The following is a 25,483-nucleotide window of genomic DNA, read 5'->3' as shown; positions in this document are numbered from 1 at the left end:
ACCTTTGGCTATATTGTCTTAGTAACACTAACTCATAGAATTAATAGAAGAATACCCCAAATTAATTGGAGATAAATCAGAATCTGTTTGAGGATAATGTCCCTTAATAAGCACCTATACCTCATTCTTGAGATTGTCATGTAATGGAGAATCAGTGTGTATAAGGTTCAGCTGCAATTGGAAACTGGGTAGTCATTATGTTCACCAGAGAATGGCATGTGTCTAGCAAGGTAACATCCTGAGGCAACCTCAGAATTGATGGCTTTCTTTAGCAGAGACTGTCCATGTCCACTTGGCCTCATGTATTCTAATGACACATGCCCTAAATATGGCAGGCATCACACATGCCCAGAGTCATGATATCCTCAGCTATGTTGTTGCTACATTGTTGCTTGTTCCACAGTCATTCTTAAAACTGGGTAAATTTGGCACTATGTGAAAACTAATGTGTTTCATGAGTATGATTGTCCAAAGCCATTGTTGCTGAGAGAAAATTGGGACAGAAGGACACTGTAGTGGATATATTAAAAATTGTTACTTTTCTCCATGGGTGATGGAGTCATAGAACAGACAGGAATTACGTGATATGCATTCTGCATCATGGATGCCTAAAAGTTTAGTTGTTCCATAACTCGCTGTTAGCTAAATACAAATTTATGTTACTGACCCAACCAATATTTATTGAGTACTTTCTATATGATATATATTGATGTAAGGTTGCAATGTGGAATTAAATTGATATGGTCTGTCCTAGTGAAACATTCACTAAAACAATAAGAATATGCAAATAAATAAAAGTTATATCTCACATTGTAATCAAGGTTTATCTAATAGGAAACAAAATCTTAATACAGCACATTTCAGAGTAGAATTTAATATTGAAATAAAAGACCCACTGTACTTAATTATGAAAAATAAATGTAAATAAGTTTTTTTGAAAAAAGGTAACTTGGCTGGGCGCAGTGGCTCACGCCTGTAATCCCAGCACTTTGGGAGGCCGAGGTGGGTGGGTTACCTGAGGTCAGGAGTTTGAGACCAGCTTGGCCAACACCGTGAAACCCAGTCTCTACTAAAAATACAAAAATTAACCGGGTGTGGTGGCGGATGCTTGTAATCCCAGCTACTTGGGAGGCTGAGACAGGAGAATCACTTGAACCCAGGAGGAAGAAGTTTCAGTGAGCCAAGATGGCGCCACTGCACTCCAGCCAGGGTGACAGAGTGAGACTCTGTCTAAAAAAAAAAAAAAAAAGTATACTTCTCTTCTATAAAAGTGCTTGAGATGAAGAAGCAGAAAGGTTTGGATACTATGAAAGCGTAATGAATATGTAAACTTCAAGAACAATGTGCTTATCTACTTATGTTGAAAGTGCATATAACTTCTAACATAGCAGTTTTACATCTAGAAATATAATCTAGAAAACTCTCTTATATAAGCACTGTCATATAGCCATATAAGATGTTAGATTGGACATCATAAACTTGCCGTATTTGACTACGTATTACTTGCATTAATATGCAACACTAGTTAAAATAAATGAAATCTACATGTCTTGACATAGATAAATGTAAAAAGCAAAACAGTAAAAAAAGATTACAAAAGAAATAAACAGTGTGATATATTTTAATTTAGAAAGAAAACGTAGAAAGCATACAAAGCAATACCATGTGGTGTTAATGATATGTATGTATGTAGTAAAAGTATAAAAACCTGAATGGGTGAGATACACGTACTTTTTTTAAAAAAATAGTCAATGAATAAACTAGAGTGTTTGCCTTTTTGTGTATGTTTCAGAAAAGAAACTACAGGGATCTAAGTGGAGAGACAATAAAAGAAGAGGAGAAATATTCACGGATAAAGAGGAGGAAAAAGTACTAAAAATAAGTATAATATTGTCAAAATATATCTCATACATAAAAATAATTCAACTCTCTCAGGTCAGGGTGACTTTGACACAGGTCTACAGGATCAGGAGAACAAAAGTAACACACAGTTTTGAAAGATCTTACTTAAATTTATTTTAAGAATATAAATCAGCAAGTCAAGATTTTATTGTATTGTTGAATTTTGAAAATGCTCTATTTATCTTCCTTGAATTTATTTTGACTTGCTAGCATATCTTTCTCTAAATTTTCTGAAATATTTCAGACTTTAATTTATAACTGTTTTCTTTTCTATTTCTTTTCCCTTCCTAGACTTTCTTTTATTCTGTTATGCTGTGAACTGTTTCATTTCTTAGACATTTTTACGTGGCCATAAATTTTAGTTGGCATAGTACCAGTGACAAAATTATCTATATCTTGTATGCCATTTTTTTGTATAGCTATTTAATATCTACTGTATCTAACAGCTACCCAAGAAGAGGATGTATAAATAATATCAAAGACAGCAAAAACAAGATTTAATTTATCCTAAATCTAGTATTAAGATTTCTGGTTAAAACAATAAATTCATCTAGTTTTAGCCAAATCTCAGAATGACTCAGTTCATTAATTTCAGATACAACAGAAAACAAAATGCATTGCAAGTATAATGTAAAGGATGAAATCTTACTCATGACATGTTGAGGAAATTAAGATTATTGCATTTTAATGCTATAGTGAATTAATATACTTAAGTTATTTTTATTATCTTAAAATTGCAAATTACGATTCTGATATTTTTAAAACTTTGTGATTCTGATATTTTTAAAACTTTGTAAAAGTAAACAGGATTAATCTAAAAGGTTAGAATTAGTACTAAATTTTTAAGCATACTTATATTTTAATTAATAATTTATAGAATAAACTAAATTTTTTCTTTTTGTAAATTATAATTGCATATAGGAAGAATTCATTTCCAGACTCATAATTTATTATAACAGTGCATCCTTAGGAGTTATATGATTTAATGTCTCTGCATGGTGTAAGCATCATTGTACATTTAGTTTCAAGCAATCAAAAAAGTAGGATTAGAATTAGACGATGTTATTAATACATGCTGCATTCTATAAAAATCCAAAAAAGAAATTTGAAAGACAAACCAAAAACTTGAAACAGAAAATGACAAAATAGGTACCTTGCAGCTGATGGACTTAGGCAATTGTGAAGCAAAAATAAAGTAGAATGTTGTACTAGAATAATGGTGGAGCATGTGTTAATTTGTTTGTAAGTTTGTTTTTTAAAAAAATTTGTAGGTACATGCATGTTTTGATGCAGGCATATAATGCATAATTACCACTGGTAAATGGGGTACCCATCCCCTCAAATATTTATCCTTTGCATTGCAAACAATCCAATTATACCTTTAGTTATTTAAAAATGTACAATTATATTATTGAGTATTGTTACCTATTGCTATTGTGCTATCAAATACTAGACCTTACTCATTCATTCTGTCTATTTTTTTTTACCCATTAACCATCCCCACCTCTCCCCCACCATCCTTCCCAGCCTGTGGCAACCACTCTTCTATTCTCTATGGGTTCAGTGTTTTGATTTTTAGATCCCACAAATAAGTGAGCACATGCTATGTTGTCTTTTCATGCCTGACTTATTTTACTTAACATAATGATCTCCAGTTCCTTCTATATTGTTGCAAATTACTGAATCTCATTCTTTTTATGGCTGAATAGTACTCCATTGTGTATAAGTACCATATATATTTTTTATCCATTCATCTGTTGATGTACACTTTTGTTGCTTCAAAATCTTGGCTATTGTGAATAGTGTTGCAATAAATATGGAAGTACAGATATCTCTTTGATATATTGATTTCCTTTCTCATAGGTATATATCCAGCAGTAGGATTACTGGATCACCTGGTAGCTCTTTAGTTTTTTGAGGAACCTCCAAACTGTTCTCCATAGTAGTGGTACTAATTTCTGTTGCCATCATATATGAGGGTTCTCTTTTTGACATATTCTCACCAATATTTGTCATTGCCTGTCTTTTGGATATAAGCCATTGTAACTGGAGTGAGGTGACATCTCATTGTAGTTTTGATTTGCATTTCTCTGATGATCAATGATGTGAAGTTGAGAACCTTTTCATAAGCCTGTTTGCCATTTGTATGTCTTCTTTTAAGAAATGTCTATTCAAATTGTTTGCCTATTTTTAAATTGGATTATTAGATTTTTTTCCCTATAGGTTTGTTTGAGCTCCTTATCTATTCTGGTTATTAATTCTGGTTATTAATTCCTTGTCAGATGGGTAGTTTGCAAATATTTTCTCCCATACTGTGGGTTGTTTTGTCACTTTGTTGATGGTTTCCTTTGCTGCAAAGAAGCTTTTCAGGTTGATGTGATCCCATTTGTCCATTTTTGCTGTGGATGCCTGTGCCTTTGGAGTATTGCTCAAGAAGTCTTTGCCCACTACAATGTACTAGAGAGATTCCTCTAAGTTTTCTTGTAGTAGTTTCATAGTTTGAGCTCTTTAATTATGTAATTCATATTAATTTGATTTTTGTATATGGCAAGAGATAGGGGTCTAGTTTTATACTTCTGCATATGGATATCCAGTTTTTCCAACACTATTTGTCTTTTCTCCAGTGTCTATTCCTGGCACCTTTGTCAAAAATGAATTCACTGTAGGTGTATGGATTTGTATTTTTGTACTCTATTCTGTTCTCTTGGTCAATGTGTCATTTTTTTAATGCCAATACCATGCTGTTTGGGTGACTACAGCTCTGGAGTATAATTTGAAGTCATGTAATGTGATTCCTCCAGTTTTGTTTCTTTTGCTTAGGGTAGTTGTAGCTATTCTGGGTCTTTTGCAATTCCATATAAATTTTAAGGTAGTTATTTCTATTTTTGTGAAGAATGTTATTGGCATTTTGGTAGGGATTGCATTGAATCTATAGATAGCTTTGGGTAGTATGGACTTTTTTTTTTTTTTTGAGACGGAGTCTTGCTCTCTTGCCCAGGCTGGAGTGCAGTGGTGCAATCTCGGCTCACTGCAAGCTCTGCCTCCCAGGTTCATGCAATTCTCCTGCCTCAGCCTCCTGAGTAGCTGGAACTACAGGTGCCTGCCATTGCGCCCAGCTAATTTTTTTTTTTTGTATTTTTAGTAGAGACGGGGTTTCACCGTGGTCTCGATCTCCTGACCTCAGGGTCTGCCTGCCTCGGCCTCCCAAAGTGCTGGGATTACAGGTGTGAGCCACTGCACCCAGCCTAGTATGGATTTTTAACAATATTGATACTTCCAATCCATGAATACAGAATATTATCCTTTTAAATTTTTTGTCACCATTGTTTTATAGTCTTCTTTAGAGATCTTTCACTTCTTTGGTTAATTCCTAGGTATTTAATTTGAATTGTGGCTATTGTAAATGGGATTTCTTTTTTAGATTGTTCACTTTTGGCATATAGAAATGCTACTGAGTTATGTGTGTTGATTTTGTAACCTGCAACTTTACTGGACTTTATCAGTTCTAATAGTTTTTTTTTTTTTTTTTTTTGTAGAGTCTTCAGGTTTTTCCAAATATAACATCATATCATCTGCAAACAAGGACAATCTGACTTCTTCCTTTGTAAGCAAAATCTTTATAACTATGAAATAGCAGATGAGGAAATCATTATGCTAATCCTACAATCCTGCTTCTGCTTTTGATAAACTATCAAACTAAATAAATATGTTTTTAATCTTTAGGTTAATGAAACTTTTTGGTCTATTTTCACTAAATAATGTATTTTTGCTTTTATTAAGAAAAGGAAACTTTTCTTGCTTACTAGTTCATTAGCTAAATTTCTGCAAGTGATTTTTGAAAATAAAGAAAACGTACCTGTTTCTAAATGACTTATTTATGCTTTATCAGATGAACTTTGGAGAAGTTTCCTGTCTGTAAAAAGGAGTCTCCCATCAGCCTTTGCAGGGAATTTGTGAGTATTACAGATATTTTGGGCAAAGTTGTGGGTATATAGGAAACTATTAAGTTTATCATGTTTATTAATAATTTATGGTATTATTTACATTATATTCAGACATATATGTTTTAAAAATCAAGTTGATCAAATGTTTGTTGACATGTTTTTACTTTCTTGGTGCTTTTTATTCTATTTTTCATGAAAGCCTATTTTTTTTTCACATGTTAAGTTTGACCCCCTCATCATTTTACTAGCCAATGTTTCCTCATGTTTTTCTCTGTATTTTAATTGATTTTTATCTGTTACATCCTTCTCAATGCAAAAGCCATTCCCTTCCTTGTAATAAAATTCAACCTATTGTTGGGTTTTATTACTTAACACTTTTTCTGCTAACTACAATCCAATTAATATCTTCCATCTCTACTAGATATCCTTTACCTTATTTATGTCCTTTCGCTCTTTGTAAAGCTTTTAGTGGAAAAACTAAATATGTAGATAATAATATAATGAACTTCCATATACCTATTGCCTATTTTCAAAATTGTTAGCACATTGCTAATATTATTTACTAATAAAACACATCAGAATCTACTGGAACATAAGTGACCTCAACATAATTATAGGATACAAGATAAATATTTAAAAAATCAATTATATGTCTATATACTAACTATGAACAATTGAAAGGAATAATACCATGTACAATAGCATGTTAATCAAAATATTTGCAAGATCTGCACTCTTGATACAAATAAATTTTTCATATTAAAGAAAACCTAAATGGGAAAAACAAGACTTTCTTTATAATTTGGAAGACTCAATATTGTTAAGATGTCAATTCTACCCAAGTTGATCAATATATCCAACAATCCTAATTGCTTTTTGTAGAAATCGATATGCTGATTATAAAATGCCTATGGAAATACAAGCGACCTAATAACCAAAATACCAAATACCTAAAAATCAAACTTTGAAAAAGAAAAACAATGTTTTGTAGTTAAAACACTTGTCTATAATCCTAGAAACAAGAACTTATAATACTTGGTTTCTAATGTTGCTATAAAGCTATTTTAATCAAAACAGTGATATTGGCATAATAATCATAGGTTAGTAGAAAATAATAAAATCCAGAAATAGACCTGCACGTGTAAGGTAAATTGATTTTTGACAAAATTTCCAAGGCAGTTCCATAGGGAAATTAAAGTCTTTCAACAAATATTGCTGGAAAAAAAGTATTCATCCATACATATGACGGAAAAAAAAATTTAAAAATACGTACCTGAGAATATATGCAAACTTTAACCCCAAATGGGTAGTAATAGCCCTTTTAATAAGAATATTATAAATAATTGAGCTAAAAAGGGGAAATTCCATGACTTTGGGTTAGGCAAAGATTTCTTAGTATAAAAAAGCATAATCACTAAAAGAAAACTATTGATAAACTCAATATCATAACAATTAAAATATTTTGCTCCTCAAAAGATTCTGTTTAAAAGTGAAGAGTTTAATCTTATAGAGTACTCTATATGCAAAAAAACTAAAACTAATAACTCATTAGTAAGAAAAAAGTTAAAAATGGATAAAATCAAAAAAAAATAGAAAATAAGTATGTGGAAAAATGTTCAATATCATCAGTCATCAGGGAAATGAAAATGAAAACAAAGGTAATGCAAATTACCATACTACAATACCATATATACCCACAATCACTGTCTACAATGTGGAAGTACCTGGCAATAAAATTGTTGGCGAAGATGTATGTACAATAAGCATACAATCCATGTGTCTATTTGAATATTCTAATTATATAACTGTTTTAAGGACTTGGCAAATTTCAAGAAAATTCAGAGAAACAAGGAAATAAGGAAGGCAATAAGTGAACAAAATAAGAAAATTAACAAGGAAATGGAAATAATTTTAAGTATCAAACAAATTCTGGGGCTAAAGAATATAAAGAATGAAATGAAAAACTCAGTGGGAGCATTAACAACCAAACTGATCAAGAAAAGAATCTGAACTAAGGAATAGGTTATTTGAAAATAATCAGAGGAAAAAAAAATGAATGAAGAAAGCTTACAGGATTTATGGGACGGTATCAAAAGAGCAAATTTTCAAGTCACAGGTGTTAAAGGGGTAAAAAGCTTATTTAAGGAAATAGTAGAAAACTTTCCAAACCTGGAGAAGCATATAAATATCCATGTAAAGGAAGATCTAAGGTCTAATCAGATCCAATTCAAATGGTACCATATCGATATATGTTATAATCAAATAGTTAAAATTAGGAGAAAATAACATACAAGGAGGTACTAATATGACTAGCAACAGATTGCTCAGCAGAAAAGGCTATGAGAAAATAGGGTGATATCTAGTAGTGAAAATGTTGAAGAAAGTAAACTTTCAACCAAGAATATCATACCCAGCAAAGCTGTTCTTCAGAAACAAAGAAGAGGTAAAGATTTTCCCAAGCAAAAAGCAGAGGAATTTAATCACCACAAGACCTGTCTTGCTAAATGCTAAATGGAGTTCTTCAAGCTGAAAGAAAAAGATTCAAAGTATAACACTCACTGGTAAGTACACTATCAAATTGTAATACTCTTGTACTGTAAGGGTGGTGTGTAAATCATTTATATCTTTAGTATAAATATTAAAAGACAAAACTGTTTAATAGCTACAATAATTTCTTGAGATAGTCAATGTAAAAATATGGAAATCGAGAGACTGAAAATTCAAAATGTTCAGAGAGGAGCGAAGTAAAAGTATAAAGTCTCTTCTTTGGTATTAAAGTTTTTATCAGATTAAAATAACCTGCTATAACTGTAAAAAATTTTTGTAAGCTTCATAGTAACCACAAAGTGAAAAATCTATTAGTAGATACACAGAAAAAAAAAGTAAGGAATCAAAGAATAGCACTAGAGAAAATTACTTAACCACAAAAGACAATAAGAGAAGAAATGGAAAACAAGAGCAAACTAAGCACAAAGTTCGTAGGAAGAAGGAAATAATAAAGGTGAGAAAAGAAAAAAATAAACACTGGAAAGTTAATATAATAAATCAATAAAACTAACAGTTTTTTGAAAAGATAAACCTTTAGCTAGACCAAAAGAAAAAGAAGACTCAAAGTCCAAAAATCCAAAAGGAGACATTAAAACTGATACAACAGGGGAAAAAATCACAAGAGACCATTATGAACAATTATATATCAACAAACTGAATAACCTAGAAGAAATGGGAAAATTCCTAGAGATATGCAACCTACCAAGATTAAATTGCGAAGAAATAGAAAATCTGAACAGACTAATAATGAGTAAGGAGATTGAATCAATAATGTCTCCCAACAAAGAAAAGAATGGGAACTGATGGTTTCACTGCTAAATTCTATTAAACATTTAAAGAAGAGCTAATACCAGTGCTGTTCAAATTGTTTCAAAAAATTGAAAAGGAGGAAATAATTCAAAACTGATTTTATGAGGCTAGCATTATACTGGTACCAAAGTCAGACAAGGACACTGTGAAAAAAGAGAACTGATAAACATAGATGCAGACATCCTCAACAAAATATGAACAAACTGAATTCAACAGCACATTAAAAAGATCATTCATTATGATCAAGTGAGATTCATCCTAGAAATGCAAGAACAGTTCAACATATCCATATCTATAAATGTGATACAAAATGAAGGACAAAAAATAAACAATCCTTTCAACAGAGGCAAAAAAAGACTTGGACAAAATAGAATATACTTTCATGATAAGGAAAAACTCAACAAATTAGATGTAGAAGGAATGTACCTCAACACAATAAAGACCACATGTGACAAACCCACAACTACCATACTTAATGTGAAAAAGTTAAAAGCTTTTCCTCTAAGATTCAAAACAAGTCACAGATGTTCGGTCTTGCCACTTCTATTCAACATAGTCTTAGAAGTCTGAGCCACAGCAATTAGAAAAGAGAAAGAAATAAAAGCACTCAAATAGAATTGGATGAGGTAAAATTGTCTGTTTGCAACAACGTGATATTATATATAGAAAAACCTAAAGATTTCACCAGAAAAACCTGTTAGAATAACAATTTCAGTGAAGTTTCAGGATACAAAATCAACATACAAAAGTAGGTAACATTTCTATACACCAATACTAACTATCTGAAGAAAGGAAACAATCCTACTTGTAAGAGCTACAAAAAATACTTAGAAGTAAATTTAACCAAGAAGATAAAAAATCTCTACACTGAAAACTATAAAACATTGATTAAAAAAATTGAAGGTGACACAAATGAAAGATATCCCATGTTCATGCATTGGGTGAATAAATATCACAAAAATATTCATGCTACCCAAAGCAATAAACAAATTCAGGTAATCACTATCAAAATACCAAAAATATTTTTCCAGAGAAACGAAACAGCAATCTTAAAATTTTGAAATACAAAAGACCCCATATAGACAAAATGACCTTGAACAAAAAGAATAAACCTAGAGATAATCTACTACAAAGTTATAGTAGCCAAATTGGCATGATACACATATGGAACAACAGAGTCACTTATTGTTCAGAGATAAATCGATATATTTACAGCCACCTGAGTCTCAGTGAAAGTGCCAAGACACACAGTGGGGAAAGGACAGTTAATAAATGTTGGTAGGAAAACTGGATACCTGCATGCAGAAGAATGAAACTGGACCCGAAACTGTAAAACTACTAAAGAAAACACAGGAAAAGCTCCACAATATTGGTCTGGGCAGTGATTTTTTTTTTTTTTTTTTTTTTTTTTTTTTTTAGATAGGACCTCAAAAGCAAAAATAGACAAATAGGACTGCAACAAACCAAAATACTTCTGCACTTCAAAGGAAAGATACAACTCACAAATTGGAGAAAAAAATGTTTGCCAATTATACACTAGAAAAGAAGTTAATATCCAGAATATACAAGGAACATACAACTCACAGATTGAGGAAAAACATTTGAAAAGTATTCTTTGGATAAGAGATTAATATCCAAAATATATAAGGAACTCATATCAGTAGGAAGAAAACAGATAACCCAATCAAAAGTGAGCAAAGGACCTGAAGAGCCATTCCCAAAAAGAGACATATATACAAATGACCAACAGATACATGAAAACATGATCAATATCACGAGTCGCCAGGGAAATCCAAATTAAAACCACGATGAGATATCACCTCTTATCTGCTAAAATGGCAATTATAAAAAAGATGAAAGATAAGTGTTGGTGGACCCTTGCGCAAGCTGTTGATGGGAACGTAAATTCATGTGGCCAACATGGAAAATAATATAAAGGTTCCCAAAAAAATTAATACAAGTATTTTATAATCCAGAAATCCCACTACTGGGTATATATCCAAAGGCAATGAAATCATTACGTTGAAGAGATGTCCACACTTCCCTATTCACTGCAGCATTATTTACAGTATCCAAGATATGGAATCAAACTAAGTGTTCATCAATGGATGAATGGATAAAGAAAATGTCGTCTATATACATAATGAAATACTACTAGTCATAAAGAGAAGGAAATTCTGCCATTTGCAGCAAAATGGATGAACTTGGAGAATATCATGTTAAGTGAAATAAGCCAGGCACAGAAAGACAAATACTGCATGATGTCACTCATATGTGGAATCTACAAAAGTTGGTCTTAAAGAAGTAGAGAGTATATCGGTGGTTATCGGGGGCTGTTGTGGTTGGGGAAGTAATGGTGAAAGGATACAAAATTTCTGTTTGGAGGAATAAGTGACTATAGTTAATATCAATATATCTTATTTGTGAAAATGCTAAAAGAGATGTTAGTTGTTCTCACCAGAAAAAAATAACTTTATGAAGTAAGTCATATGTTAATTAGCTGTATTTAGTCATTTCACAATGGGGCCTTGTGGGCTGTGGGTTGGACAAGCTTGATGTAATATATTTATCTAACCAGGTATCTAAATATGTATCTTAAGGATGACTGCCTCAATTTCCAGCCCCTCAATTCTGTTTCTGCTCAGCTCTGCTGTAATTACCTCCTTTAAATCTGCTCACAGGCTGATTCAGAGAAACAATTTTCTGAGACTTGACTCAGAATTCATTAGGATTGAATAGATACTGAAAAGATATAAATAGTTAAAGTTGGATGTTACTTAATTTACTTGAGAATGAGTATTTTATGATTGCTTTATATAAGTAAAAGACTTTTTTGTTTCCTTAGCAGAAAACAGCCTCTTGAAATATCTTTTCTTTCTCAATTTCTCCTCTCTCTGCCCCACCCCTTCCCATCACCGTAAGACTTAAATCAGTCTGTAATCTGTCCTTCAGCTCTATGTGTTATATGATAAATGTGCTAATAACCTTGAATTCTTTCCAGTCCTCCTTGGCTTCAGATCATAGGAACCTTTCTTAGGAAAGAAAATGGACTTTCAAAGATTAGAATTACCACGTAACAGATAGACGGGAGCCAAAACCCACAAGCCTTGAGAAGAGATAAAAAATACTGATTTCTGTGATGTCTTCCACCTTCCAGTTTTACAAAGAGTTACTTCCCCTTCTCTGACAGTTACAGGTCAGCTGCTGCTCCTGGAAGCCAGCAGGTCTTCTTCCATCATACACAAGACAAATACATGCAAGGCAGTTTCTAACAGGTCAGCACTGTTTATAAGTTAACTCTAAATTGCTTCCCTGGCCCAGTTTTAAGCTCTGCATTCATACTTATCCCTCATTCTCTAAGTTTCTGACCTGAGATTATTTTTTTCTGGTTTGTGGGTCTAGGTGTCAACTCTTGTAATATTTACTGTTCCCCAGATTGAAGCATTTATCATCCTAGACTATAATTTCTCTTGCCTACTTTGATAGCCCCAGGGTTTCCCTAAATCAGCCTAATACGTGAAAGAAAGGAGCTATAAAGATGCTTTTATACATTACAGCAGAATAATTCCTGAGTGAGACTCTACTCAATTACAGAAAAATTCAAACCCAACATCTTTTGCTGTTATACCATGTACTGTGAAGCAATACACGATATTTCTTGGTTAGACTGTGCTAAATGAAAGCTTGTGAAGAATATATGATTATGATCATTGCTCTAAAACACAATTTGAGAGAATAAATTTTGGGAAAAATTCCAACACCTTGAGCTTTCTACCTAATAAATAAGGAACTTAGACATAAACAGGAAATATTTCTTTACTTTTGGTTTCCTGTTTAAAACTTTTTGACTCCTTTTCTGTTGTTGAATTCACTGTATCAGAGAATGAATGGTCGTTTCTGACACCCCTGATGATTTACAGAAAAATGCTTCCTAACTTCTGGAATTTCAGTCTCAACCCAGTGCGTTCGTGTGCCTTACTACTTTCTTCACATTTTCTGGTATATGTCTCACAGGCATTTCAGGTTTGTTTTCCGAATCTGACCCCTAGACCTTTACCTATTCCCCAAACCTTTTTTTCTGTCTTTTTTTTTTTTTGTTTGAGACGGAGTCTGGCTCTGTCGCCCAGGCTGGAGTGCAGTGGCGCAATCTCAGCTCACTGCAAGCTCCGCCTCCCGGGTTCACGCCATTCTCCTGCCTCAGCCTCCCGAGTAGCTGGGACTACAGGCGCCCGCCACTACGCCCGGTTAATTTTTTGTATTTTTAGTAGAGACGGGGTTTCACCATGTTAGCCAGGATGGTCTCGATCTCCTGACCTCGTGATCCGCCCGCCTCGGCCTCCCAAAGTGCTGGGATTACAGGCGTGAGCCACCGCGCCCGGCCTTTTTCTGTCTTTTTTATCCAGGTATACCTATTGTCCCACTCACAGAATCTACAAATTGTGCTGTCTTTACCATTGCCCTCACAAAATTCTATCCCACTTCCAAAATGTATTTCAAAATCATCTACTTTTCCTAGTCTCCACTCTAATTCAAATCACTGTCACTTACATCCCGGACTGTGCAATAGCCTCTTTTGCCATTTTTCCCCTTCTATGTACTCTTGCCTCCCTCCAATCCATTATCCACATAGCAAGGGCAATCTTAAAATTTAATGATCTTCTCTGCTGGAAACTCTTCAGTAACTCCCTGTTGCGTGTTGGATATGACCCACATCTTTAACATGGTCAGCAAAGCCTCACATAATCTGTCTCTTAACAACATTTCCATATTCATTTTATAATATGCTCCCAGGAGCTTGCCGCAATCCAGCATGCTGGTTTTCTTAGTTACTTTAAAGCACTCAAAACTTTCCTCCGTTGTCCTTAGGCCATGCTGTTCCTCCAGCCTGGCACACACTTCCTTCCCTGTCTTTACCAGTCTAAATTAAAATACCACTTCCTGACACATGTACATTTACATTTTTTAAATTGTTTTGCCTGATAATTCTTGCTGGAGGATTTTCCCTGGCCAACAAAAGCTAGTCGGCCCATGTAAGAGGCAGGTCACAAGTCCTAAGGAATTAATGCTTCCTCTCCTCCCCATTTCAGGAACAGCCTCCAACCTATGACTGATGGGAGTGAGGGGCGACTACCCCAGCTCCCTCAGCTGGAACAAAGAGTATTGTACTTTATCTCTAAGTGTTCCTAGATGGACTGAGCGCCAGTTGCCCAAATGGTAACCTGTTTAATAACATACCTTGAAAAGAGTTTCTTCTCTTCCCTTTTTTCATGTCTGCAATCTTTTATCAGTGCACCTCCCAAATAAGCTCCATGTATCTTCTTCTCTGTCTTGGATCAACTTCTAGAGGATTCAAGCATAAAGTACAGGGAATTTTGTTATGAAGGCGGAATCATTGATTTAACAAAGTCCTATATACCTAAAAGCATTACTAGGAACTCATTCTGCATGCTCACTATGTACGTTTTGATCCAAAAAGAATTGACAATTTAGAATTATGCAGTAGTGATGCCCATGTAATCTGCAATTATTCATGTATCTTTGTATGCAAATCCATGTGTTTATGTGAGTTAAATATGTGACCATTTTAACTACGTGTGTAAACATATGTATGAGTTAAAGACTAATTATTGATGGATATATGTATCTGTACAAGCGTATGTTTGCATGAGTTATCTATATGGCTACTTTATCTGTGATTATTTACATGTTTGGATTTTTTAAAAATATTATTTTGATTGTCTCATGCTAGGAAAACAGGGTTTAAAAACCATACTAAATGCCCTTTAATAATATTCTACCTTGATAATACAAATTAGATATAATATTGAACTATTGAGTACCAGGTAGCCAATCAACTGTTTTGATTACTTATAATACCAAATTTGTCTTCCTAAGTAATGGAAAACACTGGCTATAAATAAGAACAGAGGCAGCAGCAGCAGAGGAAACACTTGAGTAGAAGATGCCAAAAGCTATCCCTATGAATGTTTGTGGCTGTTTGTATTCTCCATTGGCAGGCCAGGCTGGCCTTCAAAAATGCTCCTAGGTCAGCTTTCATTATGGCAAGGGAACTCCATGTCTCTAAAGCTCATCTTCTGAGGTTTGTTGACCTTGGAGAACTTGGGTGTGGTCATTTATAAATAAGTTAGTGATATAGACATAATTTATAGGTCATCTTTTAATATAAAGTTAACAGGGATAGTCCATGGCACATTTCCACAAATGGTAAACAATAGGTAAGCTTTTTGAGAGGAGGGAGAATCAACCCAGATAAGGAGTTAAAACGTAAAGAAACAAATTAAATAAAAGTCTATCTTGTTATATTAAAAGGTAAAGTAAAATACTGCCTATTTCTCTTTTTTCTTTTTTTTTGAGAGGGAGTCCTGCTCTGTCGCCCAGACTGGAGTGCACTGGCGCGGTCTCGGCTCACTGCAATTTCTGCCTCCTGGGTTCAAGCAATTCTCTTGCCTCAGCCTCCCAAGTAGCTAGGACTACAGGCACTACAGGCGTCCCACCATGCCCGGCTAATTTTTTGTGTGTGTTTTTAGTAGAGACGGGGTTTCACAGTGTTAGCCAGGATGGTCTCAATTTCCTGACCTCATGATCTGCCCGCCTCAGCCTCCCAAAGTGCTGGGATTACAGGCATGAACCACCACACCCGGCCTACTGTCTATTTCTAATTAAATATCTACCATTAACAACTCACTACTTTACCTTTTAATCTAACAAGATAGACTTTTATTTAAATTGTTTCTTTAAATTTTAACTCCTTATGGGTTGACTCTCCCTTCTTTCAAAAAGCTTACCTATTGTCTCCTTACACTTAAGATTGAGTTTTAGGAAGCTTATCGTAGCAGGATGGTTGGGGAAGGAATTCTGGTACATATGCTATGCATTCTTGGTGACCTCCAGTCCTCTGTGCTGGTCCCTTGGTGATCTCCAGGACTACATGGCATGCATGAATCCTGAGCTGAGATCTACCAATATGTGCCTCATTCAGCTGGTCTTTTGGACTGTCCTACCAGTACTGATGATGAAGATTATAATCCCTAAAATTTGTATCCACTGATGGCCTCCTTATGGATCCAAATGTCAATTGCCTCATTGATTTTTTTTAGCACTGTTATGTCCCAACGCTAAACATGTGGGAATTCCCAGGCCTGGCACACTATGTGTAGGCTGTGAGGATCAGGGCTCTATCTCATGCTCATGCTTATAGGCTCTGCCATCTGCCATTATTCTTCCATGCCATGCTGGACATGGTAGTGAAATGTAGCATCAGTTGGCTGTTCTTAATGTCTTCCTTAACTTCTCCAGGTTTTCTTTCATAGTGTTTGTCATCTGCCCCTCTAATTTTTTCTAGATCCTTTCTTGTATTATTCTCTAACATGAACTTCCCATATGAAACATCCTGTTTATACTATGCTCTGATTTATTGTCAAATCCTATACTTATATTCCTTGAGGGGATTCTAAACTATAAATATATTTGAGTTTAGAAACTCCCTTTTTTCCTCAGCAAAGATTGGTTTTCAAGAATAATTTCTAGCTATGATTCAAAGATCATTTGGGAAATCAAAATTTTAGCCTGGACTGTGTTTATTTTATTACAACAAAAACACAAATGCTCTTAAAGTAACAGATGTCTCTGACTAAGAGAAAGATCACATTCAAGAACAAAAAATGAAAGATCACATTCAAGAACAAAAAACAAAAAATAACATTACTGTATTTCAAAAATAGTATTTGTATTATTTTAACAACAAATCATGCAAAGATTTACAACACTTCCATAGCCCTACCTAGATTTTGAAGGTTGCTCACTTTGGGATGAAGTAGTGTTTCTAAAAATGTTTTTGTTGTTCCAACTCTCCTTTTTCTTGTCAGTTGACAATAATTTATGAAATCCTACACTCACAAATTACAAATAAGACTGGGACATTTCCTTAGGTCATGGAGCACTTTAGTGGAAAAGCCAGAGATTTTCTTTTTTATTACTTAATGACTAAAAGCAACCCACCCCAAAATGAGAATCTACTAGGGAAATTTTATAAGAAAAAATAGCAACCAAGAGTTTTTCCTAATCTTTAGAAAGCAATGGTTTGTTACAAGATTGACTATAAGTTTTGGTGCATGACGGATTTAGAAGTGTGAAACAGTTATTGCAAAATCGAAAGAATTGGCCTTATTGTTAACAATATATTCAACTGTTAAGAAACTTCAGAACATATTGCAGTAGCTATCTGGCTACCCACTAGAGAAAAAGGACAAGATATTAAAGGTTTGGAGGGCAAAAATAAAAACCTAAATAATTTAGAGTTTTATTCAACACATACCTTTTTAAATAAACCTCTGGAATGTGATTACATAAAAAAACTTATACAATTTCTTTAGAACATATTCATTTCCTTTGCCAAACTCGGTTATTTTTCCTTTTCCTAGTTAACCTTGCTCCTCCAACAGACAAGAAATATGGAAACAAAACAAATATGATCTTCTAGGTTAATCATAATTATGAAAAATACTTTTGATACTGATTTCCATTTTATACCCATAAGACCTCAGATTTTGAATTTCACTTCAAAACAAAGAAACTCAACAAGAATGGCTCTTTTCATTAAACAGTGGAAGAGTATTATGTTCCTCATATTTCAAATAATAAAAAGCTAGTAGTTATGAATAGCAGATCAGAGTCCTTTTAATTGTGTTAAAGAAAATGCTTTACTTTCTGCTTACATCAAAACTATAAAATTACTTCATAAAATCCAAATGCATATAACTCAACTATAACAGCTACTACATTATATTGCCCTTGTGTAATTTACACCAGATATTTCTCAAATTATAGATTTTAATTTACCTTTTTAAATTAAATCTTACACCAAGAATATGCATCAAACATAAGATGTTTGAGTAAATCCTGGTATTTGAATAAATTTAATCGGATTTTATTGATGGTATGGCCTGAGCTTGAAAAAGCCCCTAATATTTCTATTTCTAATGTATTCTCCTGATAATTTGTTTGAAGGTATATCTATAAAAGATACACTTGTGTTACCTTAAATGGTTACAGGATAAGAGACTTGGTATGTTAGAGAAATAGAGGACTTCACTCTTAGGTTACTCTTTCTGGACAGAATGCGGGACAGTCAAATAGAAACTTTCTACAGTTAGCATTTTTAAGATAATTTATAACATAGGAAATCTTAGGTTGTCATGGAGGCATTTAGGTAAATTGATTTCCATGGGCATATGCAGAGCTTTCAGGTAAAAAACAGAAATTAACATAAATTGTCCAATCATTCCAATGGTGCCTTTAGATCCATATTTAGGTAAAATACGTTTGTACAGCACCAAAGCAATCTTGTAACATCCTTTCTTTTCACATAAAACTGGAGCACACTGGGGGGCCTAAATGGGAAGACAAATGGAAACAAAAAATATAAATGCTTAAATGTTTAGGAGCACATCTTCTTAAATAACCTCCACTTGTCTACTGAAGTGCCTAAGCAGTAAATGCATAAAACTGATGATGTTTATGGTGGCCATGGCACGAGAGCATAAAAACACAACAGCAGGGAATGGGTGGTCCTGGGGGAGAGAGAGATTATGGCAAGTTAAGCAAGAGAAACCTTAGATCGAACTGCCTCATGGAGCTGAGGAGCCACATCATAAAACCAATCTGTGCCCATAATAAAATTGGAAGGAAAGTCTATCCTAAAACACTTAACATCTAAAACATATTTGAAAAACTGTTACTGAACCAAAACCAAAGCCCTTAGAAGTAAGGTTCAAGCAATAGGATGCAAATAGCCCACAACTAGGGGCAGGGATAGATCAAGTAAACATTCTTGAATAGGTACTACATTGTTTAATGTATGACAGTAAGAGCAAAGATAATATTGCTCATTAGTTCACTCATTCAGCAGGTATTTATTTACTGAGTTCCTGCTGCATACCTGGTAAATTCTAGGCCTTGAGAATATATTGGCAATCAAAAAAAAAAAAAAACATTGTCCTCATGGGGATTAAACTTTAGTTGTGAGGACAGAAAATAAACAACAAAAAGGGCAGAACATGCAGTGTGCTAAGTGGTGATAGGTACTATGGAAGAAACAAAACAAGTTGAGGATAAGAAGTACCGTGTGAAAGGAGTAAGATGCAATTTTAAATGGCATAGTCAAAGTTTTCACTGACCTGAAAAAGGTAAGCAAGTCATGCACATTTCTTTGGAAGAGAGGTCCAGACAGAAAGAATATTAGGAGTAAAATCCTGAGGCAAGAATATGTTTGGCTTGTTTCAGAAAGAACAAGAAGGCTAATATAATTGGAATGGCATAAAAGAGGTGGGAGATAAAATAGGGCTCAAGTGATACACAGTTTTGTAGACTTTTCTAAGAATGTTAACACATGCAAAAGAAGTTCTCCATATGTCTTTCGTTGTGAATGAGATGAGAGACTATTGGAAGATTTTAATAGATAACTGAGATGATATTTTTTAGGGGACCACTCTGGCTGCTAGGCAAATAACAGATTATAGGGAGGCAAAAATAGAAATAGGGAATCTAGATAGGATGATATAGCAACAATCCAAGTAAGAGAAGATGACAGCAGGTGGTGATAAAGGAGGTGATGAGAAATTATCAGATACAAAAGCAGGGTTTCCTGACTTTGGCACTACTGAAATTTTGGGGTGAATCCTTATTTTTGTTGTGGAAACTTCCTTGTGAATTGTAGGATTTTTTTTCATCTTTGTAAGTTATAATTTACTTTTAAATTACTGAGGTACATAGTAGTTGTATATATTTATGGGGTATATAACATGTTTTGATATAGGCATGCAAAGCATAATAATCATATCATGGAAAATGTGTACCCGTTCCTTCAAGCATTTATCCTTTGTGATACAAAAAGTCCAAGTATACTCTTTATTTTTAAATATACAATTAAATTACTGACTACAGTGACCCTCTCATGCTAGCAAATACTAAGTCTTATTCATTTTTTTCTATTTTTCTTTTGTACGCATTAACCATTCATACCCCTCTCCTCCACTCCCACTACCCTTCCCAGCCTCTGGTAACCATCCTTCTACTCTCTATCTCCATGAGTTCTATTGTTTTCATTTTTAGATCCCACAAATAAGTGAGAAAATGGGATGTTTGTTGTTCTGTGTCTGGCTTATTTCACTTAGGATATTGACCTGCAGTTCCATCTATGTTGTTGCAAATGACTATTATTCTTTTTTTATGGCAGAATAGTACTCCATTGTATATATGTACCACGTTTTTAAAATCCATTCATATGTTGATAAACACTTAGGTTACTTCCAAATTTTGGCTATTGTGAATAGTGCTGCAATAAATATGGGAGTACAGATACCTTTTTGATACACTGATGTCCTTTCTTTTGGGTGTATTGATCCAGCAGTGGGAGTGCTGGATCATATGGTAGCCCTGTTATTAGTTTTTTGAGGAACCTCCAAATTGTTCTCCACAGTGGATGTACTAATTTACATTCCCACGAACTGTGTGTGAGGGTTACCTTTTCTTCATATCCTACTCAGCATTTGTCAATGCCAATCTTTTGGATAAAATCCATTTTTACTGGGGTGACATGATATCTCATTGTAGTTTTGATTTGCATTTCTCTGATGATCAGTGATGTTGAGCAGCTTTTCATGCCTGTTTGTCATTTTTTATCTTCTTTTGAGAAATGTCTATTCAAATCTTTTGCCCATTTTAAAATCAGATTATTAGATTTTTTTTCCTAGAGAGTTGTTTGAGCTCCTTATATATTCTGGTTATTAATTCCCTGTCAGGTGAGTAGTTTGCATATACTTCCTCCCATTCTTTAGGTTATCTCATTCCTTTGTTCATGATTTCCTTTGCTGTGAGGAAGCTTTTTAACTTGATGTGATCCCATTTATCCATCTTTGTATTGGTTGCCTGTGCCTGTGGGGTATTGCTCAAAAAGTCTTTGCCCACTACAATGACCTGGCAAGTTTCTCTAATGATTTCTTGTAGTAGTTTCATTGATTGAAGTCTTTAATTACTTTTATTTGATTTTTGTATATGGCGAGAGATAGCAGTTTAGTATCATTCTTCTGCATATGGATATCCATTTTTCCCAGCAACATTTATTGAAGAGATTATCTTTTCCCTTTATGTTATTAGCATTTTTGTTGAAAATGAGTTCACTGTAGGTATGTGGATTCATTTCTGGGTTCTCTATTCTGTTCCATTGGTTTATATGCCTGTTTTTATGCAAGGATCATGCTGTTTTGGTGACTATGGCTCTATAGTATAATTTGAAGCCAGGTAATGTGATTCCTCCAGTTCTGTTCTTTTTGTTCACAATAGCTGTGGCTATTCTGGGTCTTTTGTGGTTCCATGTAAATTTTAGAACGCTCTTTTCTATTTCTATAAAGACTTTGTTTGGTATTTTGATAGAGATTGCATTAAATCTGTAGGTCGTTTTGGGGTAGTATGGACATTTTAACAATACTGATTCTTCCAATCCATAAACATGGAATGTCTTTCCACTTTTTGGCATCCTCTCCAATTTCTTTCATAAGTGGTTTACAGTTTTCATTATAGAAATCCTTTACTTCTTTGGTCAAATTAATTCCTAGGTATTTAATTTTATTTGTGGTTATTGTAAATGGGGTTACTTTTTATCTTATTTTCATATTGTTCACTGTTGTCATATAGAAATGCTACTGATTTTTGTATGTTGATTTTGTACCTTGCAACTTTGTTCAATTTGCTTAGCAGTTCTAATAGTTTTTGTGTGTTTGTGTGGAGTCTAGGTTTTTCCAAATATAAGATCATATCATCTTCAAATAAGGATAATATGACTTCTTCCTTTCCAATTTGGATGCCCTTTATTTCTTTCTCGCACGTCATTGCTCTAGCAACTATTTCCAGTACTATGCTGAATAATAGTGGTGAAAGTGGACATCCTTGTCATGTTCTAGATTGTACAGGAAAGGCTTTCAGTTTTTCTCCATTCAGTATATTAGCTGTGAGTCTGTTGTATAAGGCTTTATGTTGAGGTATACTTCTTCTATAACCAGTTTTTGAGGGTTTTAACATGAAGGGATGTTGAATGTTATCAAATGCTTTTCCAGCATCAGATGAAATGATTTTATGGTTTTTGTCCTTCATTCTGTTGATAGGATATATCACATTGATTGATTTGCATATATTTAACCATCCTTGCATCTCTAATAAATCCCACTTGGTCATACTAAACGATGTCTCTAATGTGTTGAATACAGTTTGCTAGTATTTTGCTGAAGATTTTTACATCAATATTCATCAGAGTGATTGACCAGTAGTTTTTTTTTATGCATCTTTGTCTGATTTTGAAATAAGGGTAATACTATCCTATAGAATGAGTTGGGAAGTATTCCCTCATCCTCTGTTTTTCAAATGGATTGAGTGGGATCGGTGTTAGTTGTTCCTTAAATGTTTGGTAGAATTCAGCAGAGAAGCCATCAGATCCCAGGCTTTTCTTTACTGTGAGACTTTTTATTGTGGCTTTGTTCTCATTACTTTTTATTGGTCTGTTCGGGTTTTGCATTTCTTCATGGTTCATTCCTGGTAGGTTTTATGTGTGTAGGAAATTGTTCATTTCTTCTAGATTTTCCAACTTATTGGCATATAGTTGCTTATAGTAGCCACTAATGGTCCTTTGAATTTCTGTGATGTCAGTCATAACATTTCCTTTTTCATCTCTGATGTTATTTGTCTCATCTCTTTTTTTGCATAATTAGTCTAGTTAAAGATTTGTCAATTTTATTCAACTTTCAAAAACTAACTTTTGTTTATCTTTTTTTATTGTTTCATTTCAATTTTATTAATTTCAGGTATAATCTTTAAATGTCTTCTGATTATTTGGTTTTTGTTTGCTCTTCCTTTTCTAGTTTTTTAAAATGCGTCATTTGAAGCTTTTCTTCCTTTTTGATGTAGGCACTTAATAGTGACAGACTTCCCTCATAGTACTGCTTTTGCAGTATCCTGTAGGTTTTGATATGTTGTGTTTTAATTATCATTTGTCTCTAGAAAAATTTCAATTTCCTTCTGAATTTCTTCATTGACCTACTGCTCATTTGATTTCCAAGTATTCGCATAGTTTCTAAAATTTCTTTTTATTGATTCCTAGTTTATACCATTGTAGTCAAAGAAGATGCTTGATATTACTTCAAGTTTTTGAATGTTTTATTACTTATTTTGTGACTTAATTTATGGTCTGTCCTTGAGAAAGATCCATGTGCTGAGTAAAAGAATGTGTATTATGCAGCTCTCGGATGAAACATTTTGTAAAAAATCTATTAGGTTCATTTGGTTTATAGTGCAGATTAAGGTTGATGTCTCTTTATTTTCTATATGGAAGATCTGTTTAATGCTGGAAGTGAGTTGTTGAAGTTTCCAACTATTATATTCAGGTCTATCTCACTCTTTAGCTCTGATAATATTTGCTTTATATATCTTGGTGCTCCAGTGTTGGGTGCATATATATTTAAAATTGTTATATTCTCTTCCTGAATTGAGCCCTTTATCATTATATAGTGACCTTGTTTCTGCTTATAATTTTTTTCTTGAAATCTATTTTGTCTGACATAAATATAGCTACTCCTACTCTTTTTTATTTTCCATTAGCATGGAATATCTTTTTCCGTCCCGTTATTTTCAGTCTGTGTGTCTTTATAGGTGAAGTGTGTTTCTTTTAGGCAACAGATGATTGGATTTTGTTTATTTAAACACTTATTTTCAATTTGGGAGCACATGTAAAGTTTTGTTATATAGGTGAATTTGTGTCGTGGGGGATTGTTGTACTGATTACTTTATCACCCTGGTATTAAGCCTGATACCCAATAGTTACTTTTTCTGCTCCTCTCTCTCCTCCTACCCTCCATCCTGAAGTACACCCTAGTGTTTGTTGTTCCCTTCTTTCTGTTCATGAGTTCTCATCATTTAGCTTCCACTTAATGTGAGAACATATAGTATTTGGTTTCCTGTTCCTGTGTTAGTTTGCTAAGGATAATACCTTCCAGCTTCATCCATGTTTCACAAAACACATGATATTTTTCTTTAGCCAATCTATGTCTTTTGTTTGAAGAGTTTAGTCCATTTATAATAAATGTTATTGTTGATAAGGACTTCTGCCATTTTGCTATTTTTTTTTTCTGAATGTTTTGTGGTCTTCCTTGCTTCTTCCTATCTTCCATTTAGTGAGGGTGATTTGTTCTGGTGATGATTTAATTTCTTGTTTTTATTTTTTGTGTATAAATTGTATTTTTCTCTTTTCTTGGCTTGAGAGTACTATGAGGCTTTCAAATACTATGTTACAACCCATTATTTTAAGCTGATAACAATTTAACACTGTTTATTATACAAAGAAAACTAATACAGACTCTTCTACCCCTTAATTTCCTCCCTCTGCTTTTTAACTTTTTTGTTTATATTTATATCTTACTATACTGTCTTCAAAATTTGTTGTAGATATTTTTGATGGATTCATTATTTAGCCTTTCTACTTTAGATGGTAGTTTACACACCAAAGTTACAGTATTACAACATTCTGTTTTTCTGTGTACTTACTATTGCTAGTGAGTTTTGTACCGTCAGATGATTTCTTATTGCTCATTAACAATCTTTCCTTTCTGTTGAGGTACTCCATTTAGCATTTGTTGTAGGACATGCCTGGTGTTGATGAAATCCCTCAGCTTTTGTTTGCCTGGGAAAGTCTTTATTTCTTCTTCATGTTTGAAGATATTTTCACGTCTATATTACTCTAGGATAAAAGATTTTTCCTTCAGTACTTTAAATATGTCATGCCACTCTCTCCTGACCTGGAAGGATTTCACTGAAAAGTCTGCTGACAGACATATTGCAGCACCATTGTATGTTATTTGTTTCTTTTATATTGCTGCATTTACAATCTTTGTCCTTGATCTTTGAGAATTTGATTAATAAATGCCTTGAGGTAGACTTTTTGGATTAAGTCTGCTTGGTAGATCTATAACCTTCTTGCATTTGAATGTTGAATTTTAAAAATTCTCTGTTATTATTTCTTTAAATAAACTTTTGATCTCTATCTCTTTCTCTGCTTTCTCTTTAAGGCCAATACCTCTTACATTTGCCCTTTTGAGGCTATTTTCTAGCTCCTGTAGCTGTGCTTCATTGCTTTTTATTTTTTTTTCTCCTCTTTGTATTATCAAGTAGCCTATCTATCTTCAACCTCACTAATTAATTCTTCTGCTTGATCAAGAGAC

At 33.7% G+C, this 25,483-nt stretch overlaps 1 long non-coding RNA gene across 1 annotated transcript in view; it reads right to left on the bottom strand.

Annotated features, from left to right (window-relative positions):
• LOC129533932 (uncharacterized) overlaps positions 1-25,483 on the bottom strand; it is a 75,533-nt gene that overhangs the window by 33,237 nt on the left and 16,813 nt on the right. The window contains exon 2 of the long non-coding RNA XR_008680349.2: positions 14,439-14,543. This is a non-coding gene — a long non-coding RNA (uncharacterized lncRNA). The remainder of the gene's footprint in view (positions 1-14,438; positions 14,544-25,483) is intronic.

Source organism: Gorilla gorilla, chromosome 4, assembly GCF_029281585.2.
Source record: "Gorilla gorilla gorilla isolate KB3781 chromosome 4, NHGRI_mGorGor1-v2.1_pri, whole genome shotgun sequence".
Taxonomy (NCBI): domain Eukaryota; kingdom Metazoa; phylum Chordata; class Mammalia; order Primates; family Hominidae; genus Gorilla; species Gorilla gorilla.
Note: the sequence above shows the minus strand (reverse complement) of the source record. Positions and strands in the feature narration are given on the sequence as shown.